The sequence below is a fragment of the Tachysurus fulvidraco genome, chromosome 3, assembly GCF_022655615.1.
Source record: "Tachysurus fulvidraco isolate hzauxx_2018 chromosome 3, HZAU_PFXX_2.0, whole genome shotgun sequence".
Taxonomy (NCBI): domain Eukaryota; kingdom Metazoa; phylum Chordata; class Actinopteri; order Siluriformes; family Bagridae; genus Tachysurus; species Tachysurus fulvidraco.
In genome coordinates, this window is record NC_062520.1 from 11,372,434 (window position 1) to 11,393,840 (window position 21,407).

The 21,407-nt window shown below is 39.3% G+C and overlaps 1 protein-coding gene across 17 annotated transcripts in view; it reads right to left on the minus strand.

Moving 5' to 3' along the window:
* Positions 1-21,407, minus strand: part of LOC113644346 (receptor-type tyrosine-protein phosphatase mu-like) — a 197,991-nt gene that overhangs the window by 153,040 nt on the left and 23,544 nt on the right. The window lies entirely within an intron of this gene.

Sequence of the window (21,407 nt, forward strand, 5' to 3'; positions counted from 1 at the left end):
AATCTAATTCCCTCTCTGCAGGTTCCCATGGTAGAGTATAATCACCGCTTACTGGCCTGAATTCAATATCTCTGTCACTCAGAGCACCTCAGCACTAAGATGAAGAGCAATAAGACCCAGCCACAATGTTAACAATAGCTTCCGGGTATGCACAAGATCTGAAGGTATCTACAATGCAGGTCCTCTAGTTCATTAACAAGCAGGAAAAGATGAACAGAGGTAAAATCATACGAACCTTTAAAGCTCGTTCAATCACAAGGGTACAAACAGACCCATAAAATTGCTTTTCAGTGTGGGTTGTGATTTGAATGTTTGCATTACGCAGTTCCATTTGCATTACATGCAGCAGATGAGTATGTCCCATTTACGATCAGCATTCTCTTCATTCATATTTTTAAATCATAACCATGTGAGGGACACAACACTGAGCCGTAATAAGACACAGCTTTACTTTAACGCCTCAGAGAACACCTCAAATATTGTTCCAAACTCGGCATGACTTCCTGCGAATTGGACAGAGGATTTGAAAAATCAACATTCTTCCCTGGAAGGCACAAAGTCTTCCATATAGTCAAATCTTTATGAAATGCAAAAATAAATCCTTTTACAGTTTTGCTATGAATATACCCAACAGCACTAGGCAGAATGTTATTTATCATCCTTCTTCAGTCTAATGTTATGATTCCTTGTAAATATATATATGTTTCCAGGTCCTACAGGCTTTTGACACCTTGTCAGAATTTGGATGTGATCACTGCAAAGATAGATGTAATATGAGCACTTGTAGGGGGAGAAAGCTGTCATCACCTACCAGACTGCCACAACAGAATCGCAGCAAGACTCTGAAATCTACTTTGCTGACAGTGTCGAGCGTTTCCTTCACCAAAGTGTAAGAGAGACGAATCTTATTAGATAAAGAGAAGAGATATCCTGAAGAGATATCAAGTTCCATCTACTGGCAAATCACATTCATTTGGTGGGATTATTGTTGATTTTTCATTGTGTATAATACTTGAAAGGACTCATGTGGCATGTAAGCCCCTGGCCACCAATCAAAATAAAAACTTATTTTTCTTTTTTTTCTTAAAAAGGTCCTCTGGGATTTTTGTCTTTCAAACTAATGAATTCCAAAAGCTTTGCTAAAGTGGTAAACAATCTATTTTGTTCCACGCTACATGGTTTGTGGAGCATCTCAGAGATCTAGTTCTAGAGGACTGCATCTATGTTTTATCATAATATAACATGTAAGCCAGACTGATAATAAGTTCAAGACTATTGGAAGCTCAAAAACACTTCTTTGTAATCCCATCGCTCTCTACTACAGTTTATGAGCTCTGTTTTAAAGCCCTTTCACACTTGTATGTCAGTAGTATCACTTGTGTACAGATGTCTCTTTCTATATGTCTGTCTGTCTGTTCAACGTAGTGAAATAAAATAGAAGTAACAAGCACACTTCATTTAATTCTATTCTCTCATTCAATCACTTTCTGTTGGCCAGGGTCATAATGGACCTGGAACCTATCCTGTGAACACTGGGCATGAATGCCACTCGATGCACCATTGTGCTGCCCTACTTTTGCTAATCTACTTATATCAATCATCCATAATATTAAAACCACCTGACTAATATTGTGTAGGTCCCCCTTGTGGAGGCGAAACTACCCAAACCTCTGAAGATATGCTGTGATATTTGACACCAAAATTTTAAGAGCAAGTCCTGTAAGTGTATTATTGTATTATCCAGTGTGTTATTTCTAAACCTCAACTTTTCAGTAGCCTAAGCAGACTGTTCAGAGATTCACAGAGCCAAGTAATCTACCTAGGATAGTTTGTTCGGCTACATCCCAGACCACATCCTACTGCACTAAACCGTATGTCAGAATACTATGACATTAGACCAAAGTTCCACACAATTACAACTTCAACCAAAATGAACTGGGAAACCAAAATGAACCAAAAGTTTCTTCCAGGTTCTTTTTTCAAAATATGAATATAGATTGCTGCCACCTCCTGATATGGAGACTTGTCTTTCACTCAGGATCAGGACGTAAGTTTGTGCTTTCAGTAGATATCTATCCGGTGTGCTTGAGTGTATTATGTGAGGTAATAGTGAGGCAATGATGAGGCAATGATAATGCAACGGGAGATGATCATTAGCTGGCCTTGGTCGATGCTGTTTTTTTTTGCCGATGCATGGTGTGTCACAGCATTTACAACATCTGTTAGGCTGTGTCAATAACTTGCAGATAGTTTCCTTGAAATTACACCATTCTCAAAATGGTCTGAAGATTGTAATAAATGTGCATTAATATTTTGATTACATAAGACAAATAGACATAAGAGCCTTTAGACAATCTTTGAAGATGTGGAACAAGGCCTACAATATGAAAACCTAGAGAGGAGCTGGTCAATGGCTGTCAAAGACCACGGCCATGATAATTACACATTCCTGAAATAAAAGTTACTAATTATCTTGTCAAAGCACACTCTGAACAAAAGCCTCTCTCTCTATATCCACATTTCAGGTTCATTAGACCAGATAAACACGATGATTCTCCATTCTGTGTGTGTGTGTGTGTGTGTGTGTGTGTGTGTGTGTGTGTGTGTGTGTGTGTGTGTGTGTGTGTGTGTGTGTGTGTGTGTGTGTGTGTGTTTAGGAGCAGTACCTGTATGTGATATGTGGAATGTCTGAAATGAGCATGACAGTAACACTTCTTTTTCTTTATCTTCTTCAGCCTCTCATTCCATTCTGATCAAATAAATTTACTCTGAGCTGCATGATGCCATTAAATCCTTCAAGTGAAGAAAAAAAAAAGACAGTGCGAACACACAGCAAGCTAAGACACAGGGATCATCCACACATATCCACTCTCTCTATCTCTTTCTTGCCCTACCTTGTTTGCTTTAGTAATCTCACTCTGATAACCTTGTCTGATAACCAGGATAATCTTAAGCCGATATCTTCAAATACTGTATTATTGGGGGAAGGAGTTTTACTGAACTGCATGTTGCTCAGTAGCTGACAAGCTGAAACTGAGACAATGTCTGCAAAAAGATACAGATTTGAACATACTTTTATATTAGGGATGAAACCGATAGAAATACACAGTGTGAACGTACAGTGCATAAATGTAAAGCATGCATTCATTCATCCATAGAATGTACCTGGTCAGGGCTTTGGTGCTTTAAAAAGAGTGCCTTTTTATTACATATACAGAAAGCGATATTGTATTGCATCCCTATTGTGGAGTTTTCCAACAAGATTTTAGATCATTTTGGCATTGTGGTGTCGTCTTCTACACATATAACAACATCCCTTCCCAAGTGTACAGTTTTTCTTGGTATAATTTAAATAATCACCAACAACTGGAGCTACATACAGTAGTACAATTCTTCACAGCGTTATCAGAGGACACAGACAGCATTGGAGATGGCTCGCTGCATCTGGTCTGAGATGATGGTGACGCTTCTATCAACCCCTGAGGTTAAAGATGATTACATCTCTATGAGGGGTGCAAAAGCACACCAGCCATTTCTAGTTAGGCGTAGCAGAGGAGCGTTTCAAACTGCACAGAAACTATATCCATCTAGCATTTCTTCAAATTTTGTTTTTTTGTGTCATTTGCTCTGTAGGACTTGGTGACACGTCAATAGATCCGTTACTATTGACAATCACACACAGTGGTCGGCTGCCGAAATCAACAACAGTGGAATGATGTAAGTATGGTAACTAGCTCGTCACCTTAAAAAACGGTCATCATTTGGTTTAATTCAATTATCCATAGATGTCAATAAAGTGCTCATCAGGTATTGGATGAAATCACAGAAACATTCTTATCTATTCAAAAAAAAAAAATCAGACATGCACATCTGTAAACACACATACTCACATCAGGGGCCTCTGTTGTATTACTTTCTAAGGGCCTGAATCTTGCTGTGAACAGACCCTAAACTCTATAGACAGCTGCTTTAAGTGATATCTAGCAGAGAGATTGAGCTTCACTCTCTGAGACATTGGGCTTTCACATGAAAGGCTCTGTGAGAGTATCCATGGGACTTCCTCTCTTCACCATCTCACCAATCGATACTTTCTACCCTGTCATCTGTATTCTCTTGCAAAGGAAGAAAAAACGGCCTACCAAATAAAGCCAACACGAAAGCCTGTACAAAATGCATGCTGTAAATATTTCAAACGATTCCAATGTGAAGAGAGCAGGGCCGTTTTCTTAGACTTGACACATTGTGCATTTTTAAAAATCCATCCGTCTTTTTTTACAAACCAACCACAATCGATACTTCTCCTACTCACCTACGAATACATTTTATCCAAACATTTCCAAGACCAACTTAAAAGAGATTCTTTTGTTGCACCTGCCACTAGAGTACACAGAAGTCCACTGGGGTGAAGCGCTTTCAGGCTCGCAAGTATAAATAATTTTCGTTTAAAACGTCTGCTTCACGTACACTTTCATATGATCTTCCAAAGCTTAGAATGGAGTGTCAAAGTGTTAAACATATTGTAAGCAAATTACATTCATTATCTTAGGCTGCTTTCACAAGTTTTAATCTGAATCAGAGCAAAATTGGTAGTTTTGCTTTGTTTACAATTAAACAAAAATTACGTAAGGGCAAAACATTCATTCATTCATTCATTCATTCATTTTCTACCGCTTATCCGAACTTCTCGGGTCACGGGGAGCCTGTGCCTATCTCAGGCGTCATCGGGCATCGAGGCAGGATACACCCTGGACGGAGTGCCAACCCATCGCAGGGCACACACACACTCTCATTCACTCACACACTCACACACTACGGACAATTTTTCCAGAGATACCAATCAACCTACCATGCATGTCTTTGGACCGGGGGAGGAAACCAGAGTACCCGGAGGAAACCCCCGAGGCACGGGGAGAACATGCAAACTCCACACACACAAGGCGGAGGCGGGAATCGAACCCTCAACCCTGGAGTTGTGAGGCAAACGTGCCTCCGAGGGCAAAAAGTGATCCTAAAATGCTTTTACTCATTAATAAGAAATATGGTGATGGAAAACGATAATCAAAACACAGACAGCAAAGTTTGATATCACCAGTGAATTATAGGAATAACTATTTTTGGAATAATTTGTGTATTACTCCTAGCCCAGCCCAAGCCCAATTTCAAGCCCAAAACCAAATCACTGGGTAGTTTTGTTTCACACTTGAAAGTGATTGCTCTGCTACTACTTTCCTAAATTAACCACACAGAGGGGAAAAAACTCTCCAGGATTCAATTCAAACAGCTAAACTAAACCCTACATAGGTGAAGGCAACCTGAGTGTACCAAAGTCTCTAAATTGCTATGAGGCAAAGAGCTAAAGCTGCTAAAATGCAGCCTGACACCCTGTCTATGGATTATTCAGTGTATTTATTGTGTCTCCCACCTTGATGGTATTGCTTTCCCATTGCACTGACACCACTAACAGGTCCTACTGTTATAGCTAATGCAGTAGAGATGGCTGATAACCTTCCTCGCTACCAGCTCAGCAATTGCATCCTCTGCAATATCTATTCTATGCAGCAAGGAAGGCTTTGCTGTACATTATCATCCCACAGGTCTTGCTGCCCGGGATGCTCTTTTATGAGCCTCTTGTCTTCTGCAAGGACACAAGCTATAAAAGTAATATTGGGTAATTTAAACCAGTGGCTGCAATTCTTCTCTCTTCAGGTAAAACCGTGTGGAGTTGACAGACCTATTCCATACTCCAAGCTTCATCAGATTACTTATCAACACTTAAGAACAAGGGGTTCTGCACAAGCCTTGAAGACACGGGTATAGTTTCTCAACACTAAGCAGTGTTTTAGATCCAGGGTCAGTGACTGTTCTCAAGGACTGCACTCTGTAGATACTACTCCACCAATCTTACATCGAAGGAAAAAATATAAATCACATGACCGGGTCAACACTGCCACAGCTAATCTGTACTGGTAAAATTAAATGCCAGCCGTGTACACATGCAGGAGAGATAACGGAGCAAAGTCAGGAAATGAGAAAACACACAAATGCCCAGGAGGAAATTAGATCTTTCTATCTTAGTATTGATGTATTTATGACTCCTTAGCCTCGGCGATAAACTGCCACACACACACATACTGCTTTCACTCACCAAATAAAGTTATAACGCTTCCCGAGACAAACAAGAAACAAGCTCTCACTGCTTCTCTGGTGCACATTACCACATCATGATGCGTTCTGGCACCGGAACAAGACATTACCGGAAAATTGATGCCTTCTCGATTGCTCAACTGGGTCTGAGCATAGTGCATGTTTTAAGTCAAATCTCCAATTATTTGGAGATTTTTCAGCTTGGAATTGAATCGAGTATTCACAACGTGTTTCTCAACTCCAGTTCTCAGAACACTAATTCTGGCATGTATAGCTTTGTAATCCTACCTTAAAGGCAGGGTCTCCGATGTTTGAAAACCAAAGTCGACATTTGAAATCACCGAAAGAAACACGCCCCTAACCCAAATGGGGTATAACTCCGCCCACACATACATACATAACCCAGGCAACTAATGGAAAGAAATGTCTTTATCATAGCTGAAGGGAAGAACAATACGATTGCAGATAAACAAACAAGCAAAAATGACACACAAGCATAATCATGCAAAGGACGGTATATATTAGTTCTGTGAAACAAAGAAAACCAACGTTACTCACCTATCGAGAAGGAAAACTTGAGTCTTAAGTGAAGTTGAATTTCCTGAATCAATAACTCCTGCGCTAAATGCTGTTACTACACAAAATGCGGTTGTAGCTGCATCTCTACATTACTACGATAGAAAAGAGGTGTTATTTGTGTAGTAACAGCGTTTAGCTCAGTAGTTATTGACCAGGGAAACTCGTATCTGTGAATATACTTCCTGCTCTTTCAGTTCTCTCCAGCGCTGGAAAGCTGATCCTACATTAACATGGGTCCTACTTCTTGCCTTATCGTAAGACTTTCTTCGCTTTCGGGTCCCAGTATTGAATTTTAATTTATTTACTGCCCACAATATCAACAATCTATCAGGTCTTTTCGATTAAACTATTATTTAATTTCACCAACAACATAACTGGACCTTTCCAGGAGACCTTGTAAATACTGCTTTATGTGTAAGTATAAGTATTATAGTGTAAATATACTGTACTGATTGTAGGGTAGTAGGATTTTTCTCTATTTCCTTTGTCCTATTGTCTCTGTTAGCTATTGCTTTCTGCCTGGCAAACATGACGGTCAGCAAGTAATAAGCATTTGAGGACTCATCGCTAAATGGAGGAAATTTGTGAGAATGAAAAGCAGGCACTGTGTGGAAAAATCATAAAGGTGGAAGTGTGTTAATGTGATTGTATAACCACACTTCCAACGTTTGACTATGCCATATTAAGCAAATATTTTTACTCTGAAAAGAAAATCTGTTAATGTTTCTCACAGAGAACCATCTATTGAGTCCAGTTTGCTAGTTAGCATTAACGCCTAGTTAGTGAAAGATAAGTGCTAATTTTGATAGTTCTAATTTTGATTAAACTCACAACATCAAAAGAAATTTCAAAGAATGATGATCCAGAGCAAGAGGATCAACAAATAAGCCTAGTATATTTTACCAGGAATTCCAGTCTAGTCTAGTGAGAAAATGTAATGACTTATTTTTGAAATTCAAGTCAAAGTTTTCTAAATCACACAGTATTCAACCTTCAGTTCAACACAGTAAACTCTAATTTGTCTCTCTCACTCACTCAGTCATTTTCTACCGCTTTATCCGAACTACCTCGGGTCACGGGGAGCCTGTGCCTATCTCAGGCGTCATCGGGCATCAAGGCAGGATACACCCTGGACGGAGTGCCAACCCATCGCAGGGCACTCTAATTTGTCTATATAGCAAAACTAATCTTTGTAAAAAAAATCAGCAAATGTGCCCCAAGGTGGTCCAGTGGCAGGATCCCACACTCTCATTGCCCGGGCAGGGCTCTAACCCAGCCACTGAAGAGGCAACTCTTAGTGCCGGTCCCAAGCACAGATATAAATGGGAGGGTCACATCAGGAGGGGCATCCGGTGTAAAACCTGTTCCAAATCTAATATAAGGACCAGTGATCCGCCATAGCGACCCCAAACAGGGAGCAGCCGAAAGAAGAAAAAAACATAATAATAGCAAATAATTATTAATAATTATGACAGGACTATTTTCATAAAGTACATTATAGGTAGTCTTACAGATGTCTTACAATAAAGAACACATAATGTGGGTGTATTAAATAAAATAAACAGACTACTAATCACACAGTCTTAGCTTAAGCACTTACAGTCATTTGGAGCTAAATACCGCATTTGTAACAAATGATAGCATTGAATTTCTTTGCTTATGTGACTGCCAAAGTGTGGACGATAAATGATTTGCCAATATATCCCTGACCCGATTAAGCAGTAAGACCAGTAATGTGATGAAAGTAACAAGTGCACTTTGAGCATATTAGAAGAGTGCAAGCTAAGTGTAGACACATCAACAGAGACTAGGAATACTGATGATCAAAGCTGCTAGCTACTCTCTGTCTGTCTGTCTCTGTGAGTCTCTCACTCCTCTCTCTATCTCTCTCTCTTACACACACACACACACACACACACACACACACACACACACACACACACACACACACACACACACACACACACACTCAGCCTCAAGTTCTATTAGAGCTTTATTATAATGTTAAAATAATTTCTAAAAAGATCTTGTAATCTCTACAGAATCAGGATAAAGGCAAATTGGCTTTCTTTCTTTCCCATTTATAATCACAAAATATGCTATTTTCTTTTAACACTTAAGACAATATACAGAGCCTCAGGAACATGAGCTGATCCTTGCAGTCTCATTTACACAATTAACATCCCCCTTGACCAGCTCCTTGCTAGTCGTTGTGGGTAAAAACGAATCACTGAGTTATCGACAAGACTGCACGGCTATTCATGAGGCAATTATCTATTCATCAATAAGATAAGCCTGGATTTCGTTGCAGGGCATGTTAGGAACTGACCCTTAAAAACTGCTTAATTAATCATATTAAACTCATATTGAGCACATGTCAACCCATATGCATGCAGAAAGTATTCAGTATATGAGAAAAGTAATAAAAACTCAGTACGGCATCACGTTATACTACTCTATTGGGTGCCATAACAGCCATGCTGTCACTTCATTAATATATGATCGGGGGTAAACAAATGAATAAAAATAAATACATACAAATTTTTATGAATGTCTGTTAAAACTCAGTTTTAATGAGCTGCTTTCAGTGAATAATGTACATAAATGCATTTGATTGACCACAGCAGAGAACTTTATACAGAAGCCACAATGGATTTTTTAAAGGAACTGAAATATTGTCTATTTATAAATTATTATAAATTATTGATCCACTGAAATAATTTATTGGGTCCACTAACTCACACAGTCCTGCACATTACATTACCCAGTACATTAATCCAAAAGGTAGAATTTTAGGAGAACGGGTTCTTCTGATATCAGTTGCTATAAAATAGGTGTCAAGAAGAAGCTAAAGTTGAAAAAACCTTGGTTCCCTTATTAAATTGAGGGACAACAACATTAGGGTTCATTTAAAATATAACTCATTGAAACACATTTTATTATATGTATAGGATTAGGATTTTATATGATATCACAATCAAACTGTCAGGAAACCTGGAAGGAAGAAAGACAGTTTGAAGTCTGCTTTACTGTCAGACAGAAGCCAGATAACAGAGCTGTTGAGCTTGTGTTGTCACCTCACTGGTTATCACTACAATCAGATTATCAGACGATCTGAAGAACGCTGAAATATGAAATATGATGAGTTGAATGAAAATGTGTAAGGCTCAGTAGATGATCAAGGCGACTTCCTGAAAGCACGTAAGATGCTTTGAGAAATGGCACGACGGAGAGATTTCCAGCCTTACCATTAAATGATGATGGATGAGAACGGGCGCTTACACGGAGCTCACTACGTTTCCCCGCTCTCTCTTCCATGACACTCATGAAGAACTTCCACCTCATAATTATGTCAGATCCATCTCCATTTGTACAACCTGACACTGTGCAATTAGAATGAATCTGGGCCTCACTGGTGTGGCTCAGAGCGCCAGCGTGAGGCCAGGCATGATCGCTCAGAGCTGCGCACAGACACAGCTGTGCAGCAGGCAGGGACAAGCCTGGGACAGAGACTAATTAGATTACGCTGAGAACAGAGGTTTCTAAGTGAATAGTGAATATGCGAGGCATGTTCAGGCAGTATATCATAAAGCTGCTCTCCAGCTGAGGTGATGCTGTGAACACCAGGGAGTCATTCTCACAGGCTTTAATGTACCAAATGCTCAAATCTGTGTATTTTACACATTAAATGCCACTAACTACATTTAGAAGCATTGTAGAGTTAGAATTTAGAGATTTGGGTTAAATGTAGTGGCAGTGTTGTTGAACTCTGATTGGTCAGAAGGCTGTTTGTTGGGTTTCTATGACAGTAGCTCTAAAAATTGTACCATCTGTCATAGAAATCCAAAGATTCTGTTAATGCCATCATTACTGTTCCTAGAATAAACAACTTAATTACACTTAAAGACACTCCGCAAAATCAGACCAAAATAAAGACTAAGAATAAACAAATTTATAATATTTAATTATTGAGGATGTGAAAGTCGATATTAAAGCTTGAAAAGTATATAAATATTAACGCTTCAAAGTCAGCATTAAAGCTTCGTAGCAGTCAGTGTGGTTTTGGCGACTGGGACATTTTCAAGACAGAAGCTTTTTGGCTTCTCCTTAACATGACAAATTTCACTTTTTGACTATTCACTTCAAGAAAAAAATCAATTGTGGCCACTGACATCTGCTTTAACCTTAATGATAACAGGAACTTGTCTCATGTACATTTTTATCTATAAGTGTTTAAAAGAATGCTTCATTCATTACCAATAAAAATCATTGTAATCTTTGGAGAACCGATGCGATACAAAAAGAATAAAACACTTCAAAAATCTGTGGTGCTAAAAGTAGCACTGCTTCGAGTCCGGTCCTCCACTGTTGATTGTTTTACTGTTAATTCAGTTCTCATCTTGGTTTATTGCTGCCTATGTCTCTGTACATTAATTTATAACATTAATTAACATATTGCCAAATGCTACTTCTAGAAAGGCTCCCTCATTACCTGCCTAAGTGCAGCGTCACATGTCTTTCCCAAATGTGCCTGACTTTTATGTGCTTTAGTGTATTTCAGTAAATGTTGCTGTGGTTGTCCAGTGGGATGTTGCTTATTCCAGCATGTCTGTGCACTGTTAATAAGGGCTAATGATATGGGCTGATTCTCAGACCGCTAGTTCTATGCGTTAGCAGCACTAAGGCGCCACAAAAATAAGACCTCGCGTCTCATATAGCACTCACAAATAACAAGATAATGTTAATGTAACACATGTTTTTCTAGTTGACTCCATTATCCATTACACATAGACTCTGGCATGAAAATTAACTTGTCAGATATTTATCACTGGTTTACCAAAAGTATGAGAGTATGAGTTTAGCGACTACAATTTCACAAACAGCACAACTGGTGTATTTTTTCGCCTGTGATTCTTAAGGCATTTTATCAGAATATCTATCAAAGCGAGACAAGGGCTAAAAGAAAGTACATGGACGGAGTAGAAGGAATACAAATTGCGCACAGGGTTCCAGCTTACTTGTTATTCTTTACAACTCTCTTACACGAGCTTTCACATTGAGATATAATAAAAATAATGGATAATGTATATGTATATTGGATAAAAAAAAGAAAAAGAAATGCAAGTCCCTGACTCAAACCACAGCTCAATTTTCTTCAATTAATGCAAGCAGGAGGGCTTAAAGAAAAAGCCTGGCAGCCAGTCTGCTCTGCCTCTTTCTGTAGCGTGAAAACAGCACTTCAGTGACCTTATAATGGACTAATATTCCTGAATTGAGAGTGCAGCACACCAGACTTGGCTTCCTATTGGTTCTTAGTCATTAATGTTCTTGAGTTCAGATAGGTGCACGTGTATGCAGGAGCTTTGTACAAGCTCCCTGCAGTGCCACAAAGATGAGAAAATAACCCTTAATTTCTCTTAAATGCGCTTTTTAAACCCTGTATTGTATACGCATTGTATTATGACCCTCAGAAATTACACTTGCTCAAATCGTGAATGGAAAGTGCCACTTGACCTCAATGTCTCCTGGAGGATATTTTTAATTTACTTAAGTAATTTGTTTTATTCTTTTATTTCTGTTCACTGACTGCCAACCAAGCTCTAGTTCTTTGCTCCGGTTTCCCTAATTGTGTTTGAAAAGCCACTGGACTCATAAATTGCTCATTCATTCATTATTCTTTAGGAAGTGTGGTCCACTGCAGAAAATAAAAAAATATGTGATCTGTCAAATTTAAGTAAAATGTTTATAATCCAATATATCATTTCACAATAAAACTTCATCGCTTGTTTTAAGCTTAATTGAATGATGTAGAGTGAGGGTTATCAACACAGTTACCCTGTGAAATCTCAGAGGGTTGTTGGCATTGATGGAAATTATAACTATAATGTTATATTTAAGCAAGCATGGTAGTATCAGTGTAGAGGGTTTGTGGCTCAGCTCAGGTGTAAGCTCGGTGCTTTGATTTTATTCCAGAATTTGAAAATACGCCCTCGAATCACGTTAGACGTACAGTACAAAAACGAACTTTGTTAATGTTTCTAAAGTATGCATTAGAATTATGTCAATTCGATTATTTTTCAGTGTGTCCTGGTCAGGGAATATGAAGTCAATCCCAGGAGCACTTAAGCATCAGTTAAGAATACATACTGGATGCGGTGCAAGCCCAAGCACTCACATATTCACACGCTCGTACAGTCCTAGGGGTAATTTAGTGCAGCCAGCCCACCTACTGACATGCGAGGTGGGAGAAAACCGAACAGTCTAGAGGAAACCCAGGTGGACATTAATAATGAATGTAATTCGAGGTCAGGATTGAACCAAGGACCCTGAAGCTGCCTTCACTCATAAATTGTGCAGATTAAAATGCAATTTTCCAATATCACCATTCGTTTTGTTCTCGCCTCTATTACTGGGCCTTATATTAAAGCATATGCTTAAGAACAATATATCAAATGAATAATTCTGCCCACAGAGTAGAGCGGGGTTCGATCGTGAGCTCTGTCTGTGGGAGGCTGTCTCTCTGTCTGTGACCCTGAGCAATGATTGCAAATGAATGAATGAATCAAGTTTCTCCTTTTCGATGTAACACATTGAACAATGCACAGTGAAGCCTATAAATCCGTGTCAACAAATAGTAAAAACTCAACTTCTCAAACAGCAGCAACCTTGATGAGCAAACACTGAACAAAAGCCTCACAGCACAGACTCAGCTGTGCACCAGATACCGTCTGTTACACTCTTCTTGTCCTATAGTGCATCTTGCACTGTGCAGTGTAACAAAAAGGCCCAAACAAATCAAACGTCCCACCAACGCAGCTGCACTTCCTGCTGCCCCGGCCTCCCTGTAGCTCTGGCAGCCAGGAGCATATGATGGATGGTTATTTTTGTTGGGGCTGATTCACTCGCCGGTGACGGCTCAATATCAGGAGGCTCCCAAGATGATTTATTCCCGGCCCGCTCCCATTCGATTAGCCGCAGGCTGTCTTGGGGCCGCCGGGGCCACGGCGCTCCAAATAAGAAGAGGGCTCAGTATATGATGTGGAAGAAGGGACTAGGATGGCACCACACTGACCCTCCCTCCTCTGCCTGGCGAGTAAAACTGAAATCTCATCCCTCCCACCTGGAGGCAATGAGGCTCTCATTGCTGCAAAACCCACACAAAGTCACAGAGATAGGCAGAGCATACCAAGTTGAAAGGAGGGGGAAGGTGGAGCTGCCGCTGTGTTTACACATCTTCTCATTTACCCCTCGCCATGCTAGGCCTAATTTGTCCAAGCCCGTGTGTTACTCTGCCAACAATTACTCTGAGGAATCAAGCTTTTCAGATAAAACAGCGTGTTATGTTTGATCTCATAATCAAGAACGTAAACAACAACAACACTAAAGGGCTTTTTTTGAATTTAGAAACTGAGCTAAGTAAACTTTCGCATCAAATCCACAAGGTTCTCCACACTCACAAGACTACAAGTTACTTTAATGATTTGTATTTAAAAAATAAAACACACACACACACATACACACACACACACATACATATAAATATACATATACACACAAACCTACAAATCTTTTGAAATATCAGAGATAAATCCCACAGTGCTGTATAATTTCCTTTTCAGGAAAGCAGTATAAATTTGAGTCTTGTTTAATATTTGCTTAATATGCCGTTAATTTGTTTACAAGGCATGAATTGTCCTATGCAAAAACGAATGCCTTCCATCATTTTTGCCTGTAATCTTTGAAAGAGAGTTAATAGGAAGACATTGAGTTAAATTACCCTTTTACTAAAACACAGCTGAGGCTCAAGTGAGTCAGATTTGTTTCCGACAATTTCATTAAAGCTGCTTCATATTAACACCAGCATCAGCAGGTGGCTTCTTTTCTTTTTTCCTGATTGAGTCATCACAGATCTGAGCCATAAAGCTGATGATCCCAAAACATTATTTTAGCACTAATTTTCATTCGCCTCAATTTCTTGACTCTCTACACATTGATGGCAATTCTATTCATCCATCCATCCATTCCTTCCATCCATCATCCGCTGCTCCGCTTATTCTTCACAGGGTCTCAGGGAACATGGACTTTAGGAGGACTCTGGGAACAAAGCAAGGGACATCCAGGGTACAATCGATTTTGGGTACCATTTAGAGACGCCAATCGGACTATCGTGGATGTCTCTAGACTGGGGGAAGAAACAACCAAAGAACGTGGAGAAAATGCAAACCCTGCACACACGGGAGGGACAGGAATCAAAGCTCCAAACCCTGAAGGTGTGAAGCAAACCTTCTAAGCACTAAGCCACTTTGTTTTGGCTAAAGACCTCTAGACTGGAACCACATTGATGTGCTCATTTAGATAAAAATGTGATTCAATCGCCTTTCTGCTACAGAAATGAATAGACTTGTTGTGTTAACCATAAACCCACCGTTGAGTTATGAGAAACAAAAGCTCCCTCTCTAGTGGAGTAAATAGTGTCCAGTCCAATAAAAGTGCCCTGATAAATTTAACTACATGGACAGAAATTCTGAAATGAAAATGGAAAACATGCTCACACACACTTCTTTCTTCTTCTTTTGCATTAATTCCCGATTTAGGAACAGAATCTCTTATTCGTCTGTCTTGCAGCAACATGGTTATTAATTGAGTCTGATTTTTTTCTTAAGACCCTAAAAACTGCTTAAGGTCATAACTGAGAGCCGTTCCTTGACCCATTTTTTCTGATGAACTGACAGACCATTCTTCATCGAACCCCTCCTACTAGCCATCTGCCTTTACTGGGAGAATTTTAATAGATTCACGCACATTGCCCTCACTGCTCAATCAAGAGTTTAAGCTCCGGGCACCATCTTGGCGATCCTTTAGGGATTATAACAGAGGATTTATGGAGAGAAAGCAGCTCTCTGTGAAATATCATTATGGCTGGAGAGCTGTCTTGTAAATTGCTGTATTGGTGAAGTTTAGTGTCAGTCACACTGCCAGGCAGCCTGATTTATTCACGTGTATAAATGCGCCAGCTCTCAATCTCAGGGATGACTAGACTTCTGGGTAATCCTTTGGAATCGAGCCTTGACTGTATCATGTGTTAAATATGGCACACATCGTTTTTAATGGGCTCAGTGTCAGTTTTCATAGCATCATAATTAAAATATTAAGCTTCATTACATTATTAGCATGAGAAGAACAGATTAGTACACAAGAGATCTGTCATATTTTGTTGTTTTTTTATTAATTGCATTAATTCCTTTTTATGTGAAGTGTTAAATTGCCTTGGATCCTCCGTAGGGAAACTGTGAACAAAAAATAAACGAAAGTTTCTCTATTCAGATACTGACTAGAACAATCCTCTTCCTCTAAACTTTAGTTTAATTCACAGGGTGAAGCAAAGGGACAGATGTTAAAATCAGGCCACTTTCCAATACCAGCTAACTGTCATTACATTACATAATAAAGAATATATCCCTTCTTCATATTAAAAAAAAATGAATGGGTTATTAATAAAACGTTAGGAAACCACTTCAGCAGCCATCTTGCTGGATTAATGACTGGTTTAATTGTCCATCCTGTTCTAATCACAATTGTTAGCTAATATATGTTATTCATTAGGAGCATATTCATCCTCACTGACATCAGTCTCTTCCTTATTTACTGCTAGCACTGAAGAGGCTTCTTAAACTGACATAGTGTCTGAGATCTTTTGTCTAAACGACTTTCCCAAACCTGTGACCGAGCTCCCCTGCTGCCTTGCTCTGTAGGATTTGTGAGAGGGAGTTGAGAGAGCCTTTTCTTTGCTTCTTGAAAATTACGAGTTACAAACTGTAGTCAAATGCAACGTATAACTTATCTGCAATATCTAAATATATACAGAATGGTTAAGGTTAGATTTAGGTATAGGCATAGCACTGACTAGTCAATTATTACTGTGATAAAGAAAAGTCCTTCAGAGAAATATAAAGCAAAGGTTTGTGTGTGTGTGTGTGTGTGTGTGTGTGTGTGTGTGTGTGTGTGTGTGTGTGTGTGTGTGTGTGTGTGTGTGTGTGTGTGTGTGTTTGGAGGGAAGGAAGTGGAATATTTCATGAATAAGCTCCCGGTTGTTCTTTAAAGAGTTTGTGACTGAACCTATTCATATACTATTTGCCTCTACTAACAGGTTTTCTCACTGTTACCTACAGTTCACACCTGTTGACTGTGGACTATGGAGACACTCTGTTTTATTTAGTGTTGCCATATAAAATTATTATACCAAGTCATTCTTGGGGTCACTGCAAGAGAACCCCTATGCACTAAATCCCGGAATGACCCACAAACACTTATGAAGATGATAAAAGTTAAAAAAATGAATGAGAAGGCAATGCTCTAACTGCTGAATCTAACTGCTGAATCCTCATGGCCTGCTCATGCTCCTCTCCACCCCTGTGACCTGAGCATTCCAGAGAGGACTCGCTTCAGTGTGAGAATGAATCTTCAAAAACCCCCCACCCTGCTCATAAACTTTCCTTTAAGCTTATGGCCAAAGTTTACAATGGTGGCTAAACCATCCCGACTGCAGACATACAGAGACTGTCTCCACCCATTGAGTCTAATTAAGGCTTTTCAAATGCCCTCTCCCTTAAGAAGTCACAACTCTCACCTTTGTGTGAATGACAGACATATTGGAGGCAATATGTCAAATAGGTTTCACAGGGTACAAAAGAAAAGTCACCACATTGTTTGCCAGGGCCTGAGGTAATCTGCTAATGAGGTAATTGTCTGGGGGGTTTTGTATTATACATAAATAAGAAGAAAGAAAATGTCTTTCTAAAGTTAAATGTAAATCACATAATCAAGTTCCCCAACACTTTATTGACTGGATTATTGAGCTGCTACCTTGTAGAAAATCAACAGAAACGATTGCTCTGGGCCTGATTTTTCCCAGTCCAGTTTCACGTGACTGAACTGCAAATTCAGTGCAAATGTCCAGTCGAGCTGTGTCATGAAAGGCCCACTGTTCATCTGGCTGAAACCGAAAACACACTCAACGTGTCTACTGCAACCTAACAAGGAGGCAAATCGTGAGCCTTTGGTCTGTGCGAGTCATTTTGATGCTGTATGAATATACACATTGTAGCTTGCTTTGCTTGATTTGCTTTACCTCTTTTACTCTCAAGAAGAAATTCTCAGCTAGAAGAATGTTCTCAGGAGTAACCAGTGTTTCTTAGGAAGAGTATTCAGCTGTTCAATGAAATCAAGTTACAGGCTCGATTTAGGTGCCAACATTACTAAAAAGTATTTCCAAGGAAGTGGAGAGAAAAAAATATTTTATCACGAGTCATTAGAAAACAACATTAGGAAAGAGCAAGACAAAATGTCAATGTAACCACTACTTTTTTTTAAAACTGTGCAATATTACCTAGTGCAGTTTGCTTGAAAGTGTAACCAACATATTGTTTGCTTTTTTTCTTTTGTATTTATGCACTGTACTATATATTTTTGTACTATGTATTTACTTTATATTTGTTTCTTTGCTGTGCGAACAGATATTTCCCTACTGTGGGGAAATAAAAGTATATCTTGAATAAAAGTATATCTTATCTTATCCTATGTTATTTTATCTTATCTTATAATAATCAACTTCTCCTTTTTTACTGTCAAAAGAGACTGCAGGGTTCTAGGTTTCTACAGGCTTGTAAATTCAAATAAAGTCAAAGTTAACCTAGATAAAGTCAGAACAAACAGAGATGAAACGCTTCCAGAAGCAAATGATGGTCATTCATGTCTACACTTTTGGTAAAAGAAGTTTTCAGCCAGGTCGGATTTCTGTTTATTTATAGTTTTGTATTTTTTTGTAGCTGAAAAAGTAGAAAAGCATCGTTGTAAAGAGAAAACAGCTAAATATGTGTCAAAGCAAGCTGAATCTTAACATGAAGAAAAAACTTCAATCATTGAACGTGTGTTTCTCCAGATGATTTTTTCCAGATGATTTTTTATGATGATGTTGGCTTGTTGAGAAGCACCACACCCTATTGGCCAGACCGGGAATCTTTATTACTGACAGAGACAGAGTGCGAGATTAACACAGCGATTCCTACCAATGCTCAGAGACTCCCACACACATTTCTACAGACTCACTCGTCTCTTTCCTCCCTTCTGCGTTCCATAGTTCAGGAGGTTCCAGCGTTCCAGCTTTCTCACACCCACACAACCTAAAATCACACTCGCACTCCACGTTCTGCACAGATATCTCCCTTACTGCCAAGCACCACAGCTCCGTGTCCTTGACTGGCAGCTCTTGCTTGCCACATATGTTATGAGGTCATTTCTGGTGATTATTTGGAAAGAGTTACTCAGGACATGGTGGTACCTCTTTCCGCCTATGAAACAAATTCCTCCCAGGCCCGCTCCCTGCATCCTGCAGATAGTCCACAGGCAAGAGCATCGGTGAAGAGAGGAAAGGGAAAAGCCTGGTGCAGTCAGGCAGAAAATACCATGCTTGACAACAGAGGCTACCTCATTTTTCACCCTCCCCCATTCCCTATATATATATATATGTTTGTGTGTGTGCAAAAAAAAGAAATGAAAATGAAAAAAAGAAAAAAAAATGCTCCTTAAAACACAACTGCTGCATAAACACAAAGCTAACGGAATTAAAAGTAAAGCTTGAGCAATTAACTGTTTCTTACTCCGACAGTAAATTAATTTATGGCGTCTTGCAGAAGCACAATTTGAGGAGGAGGAAGGAGAAATGAAGTGCCTTGAAATGTAGGTAATAAATGGATGACAATGCAATGGACAAGGTACGAAGCTGTGATTTATGAGCAGACAGATTCAAGAACCCAGCTGAGAAAATGAAAATGAGGAAGCTGCTGCTGAAGGAGAACACTTAAGATGATCTGACAAGCAAATACAAAGATGAATATGTAAGAGGCATGTTTTTTTGATTAAATCTGTCCCTGGGAGGAGTCGCTGAGACGGGATTAAATTTTACCAAATCCTAATGATCTTTAAAAGAGGGCATAGATTTGTCTGAAGATTTGTGTTCTTTTTTGCCATATGTGGCACATGAAGTTGAAGGAACTTTTACTCTCACCCCTGTACCTCATATTGACTCACTGTGGACATCACCAGATTACTCATAGCCCACAAAGTAAGGACAGAAATCAAACTTCCTTTAGAAATATACTATGCCTATGCACACACACACACAAGAAGCCCTGACTGAATAAATTACGGGTGTATTATCTACTCACCTCGACCTTACACACAATCTATTTTCCACAGTAATTTGGTCATATGCTGTGCCTGTTCCTAGAAGTTGAGCAATTTAATATCTAAGAAATTAAATAGGGAGTGCAGCCTGATTGCTGTGTATTGAAGAGAAATATAAATGCCGGCATTGTGCATTAGCGGGTCACACACGCCCGTCAGGGTGCTCCAAACCTCAAGAAACTAATATCCATAAACACCAGCTCCTGGGGAAAATAACTGCATTATTTCAAAAGGACTGAGCAGCAATAAAGGTCTCCTCTAATTAGCGGGAGGCATGCGGCAGTGTTTGGAAAGTGTCGCTCGTGACAGCAGATCGAGTGTGACACATCTCTGGCTGGTGACATGCGTTAGCGGCGTCTCCGTCCTGAGGGAAAGCTTGGCACAATCAGCGCAGCTGGAGTGGATACGCTGTGACAGCATGAGAAGGACAGCAGCACAGCGCCATCACACACTCTTTCACTCTCTTCCTCCGAGTACACACCACACTGTGACCAGCCTAAAGGCTCACACACTGGGGGTACAATCACACACAGCCCATGGGTCTGTGACAATTACAATAAAATCACATTTATTTAAGATTATTTGAGATGTTTACAATTAATTGTTAGATTCCACAATCATGTGTTTTTATTATTAGACTCCTTGATGTAGTCAAAATCGTAAAAATGGTTTGTCACGGAACACAGTTATATTTAAAACATATTATATTTAGAGCTGTAATTTATCCATACCGAAAGAAAATACTGTCTGTGCAGACTTTTGCATTCCCATGTGGGTTGCTGCTTTTGACTAAAACTTGAAACCGGAATTTATGACCTCTGACCAGGAAAAAAACAAAGGAAATCCCTTCTCAGACCGTCTCCAAAATCCAGACTGCAGAACGTGAAAGCACCATGGCTTCCCACAGCATCAACAGTCACATTAATGCTGCTCTTTAGTTTTAATACAGTTCTGAAGAGGTGAATGTTAATCACTCATCACATATTGTAGCTAACAAAAAGGCCTCCCAGTTCTGATTTCCCATGTCTGAGCTATTAAGTCATTAAGTCGTCGGCATTCCTCAAGGTTCACTGATTTCCTCCTTCTTTTTCCCCAATAACATGCCTGGAGGTGTACTGGTAATTTTTTAATTTATTTTTATTATTATTATTATTATTAGTTTTAACTTACATGAATGCCATGAATGGGTGCATTATTCTATTATATTATAGAGTCAAATCAGCAAAAGTAATTCATTTTAACATATCTGGCATACACACGTGTGTATGAGAATAAGTGGTTAGTTAAATTTCATCCACACAAAGCTCTAGCAAGAAAGAAGTGACTCAATCATTCAGCAAATGCTCAAATACAGACATGCTGGGAAAAGAACTAACAAACTGAATTAATCCCAGCCCAAAGCAGAGTGTTCTGGACAATGGGTGACAATGGTGGGCTATGCT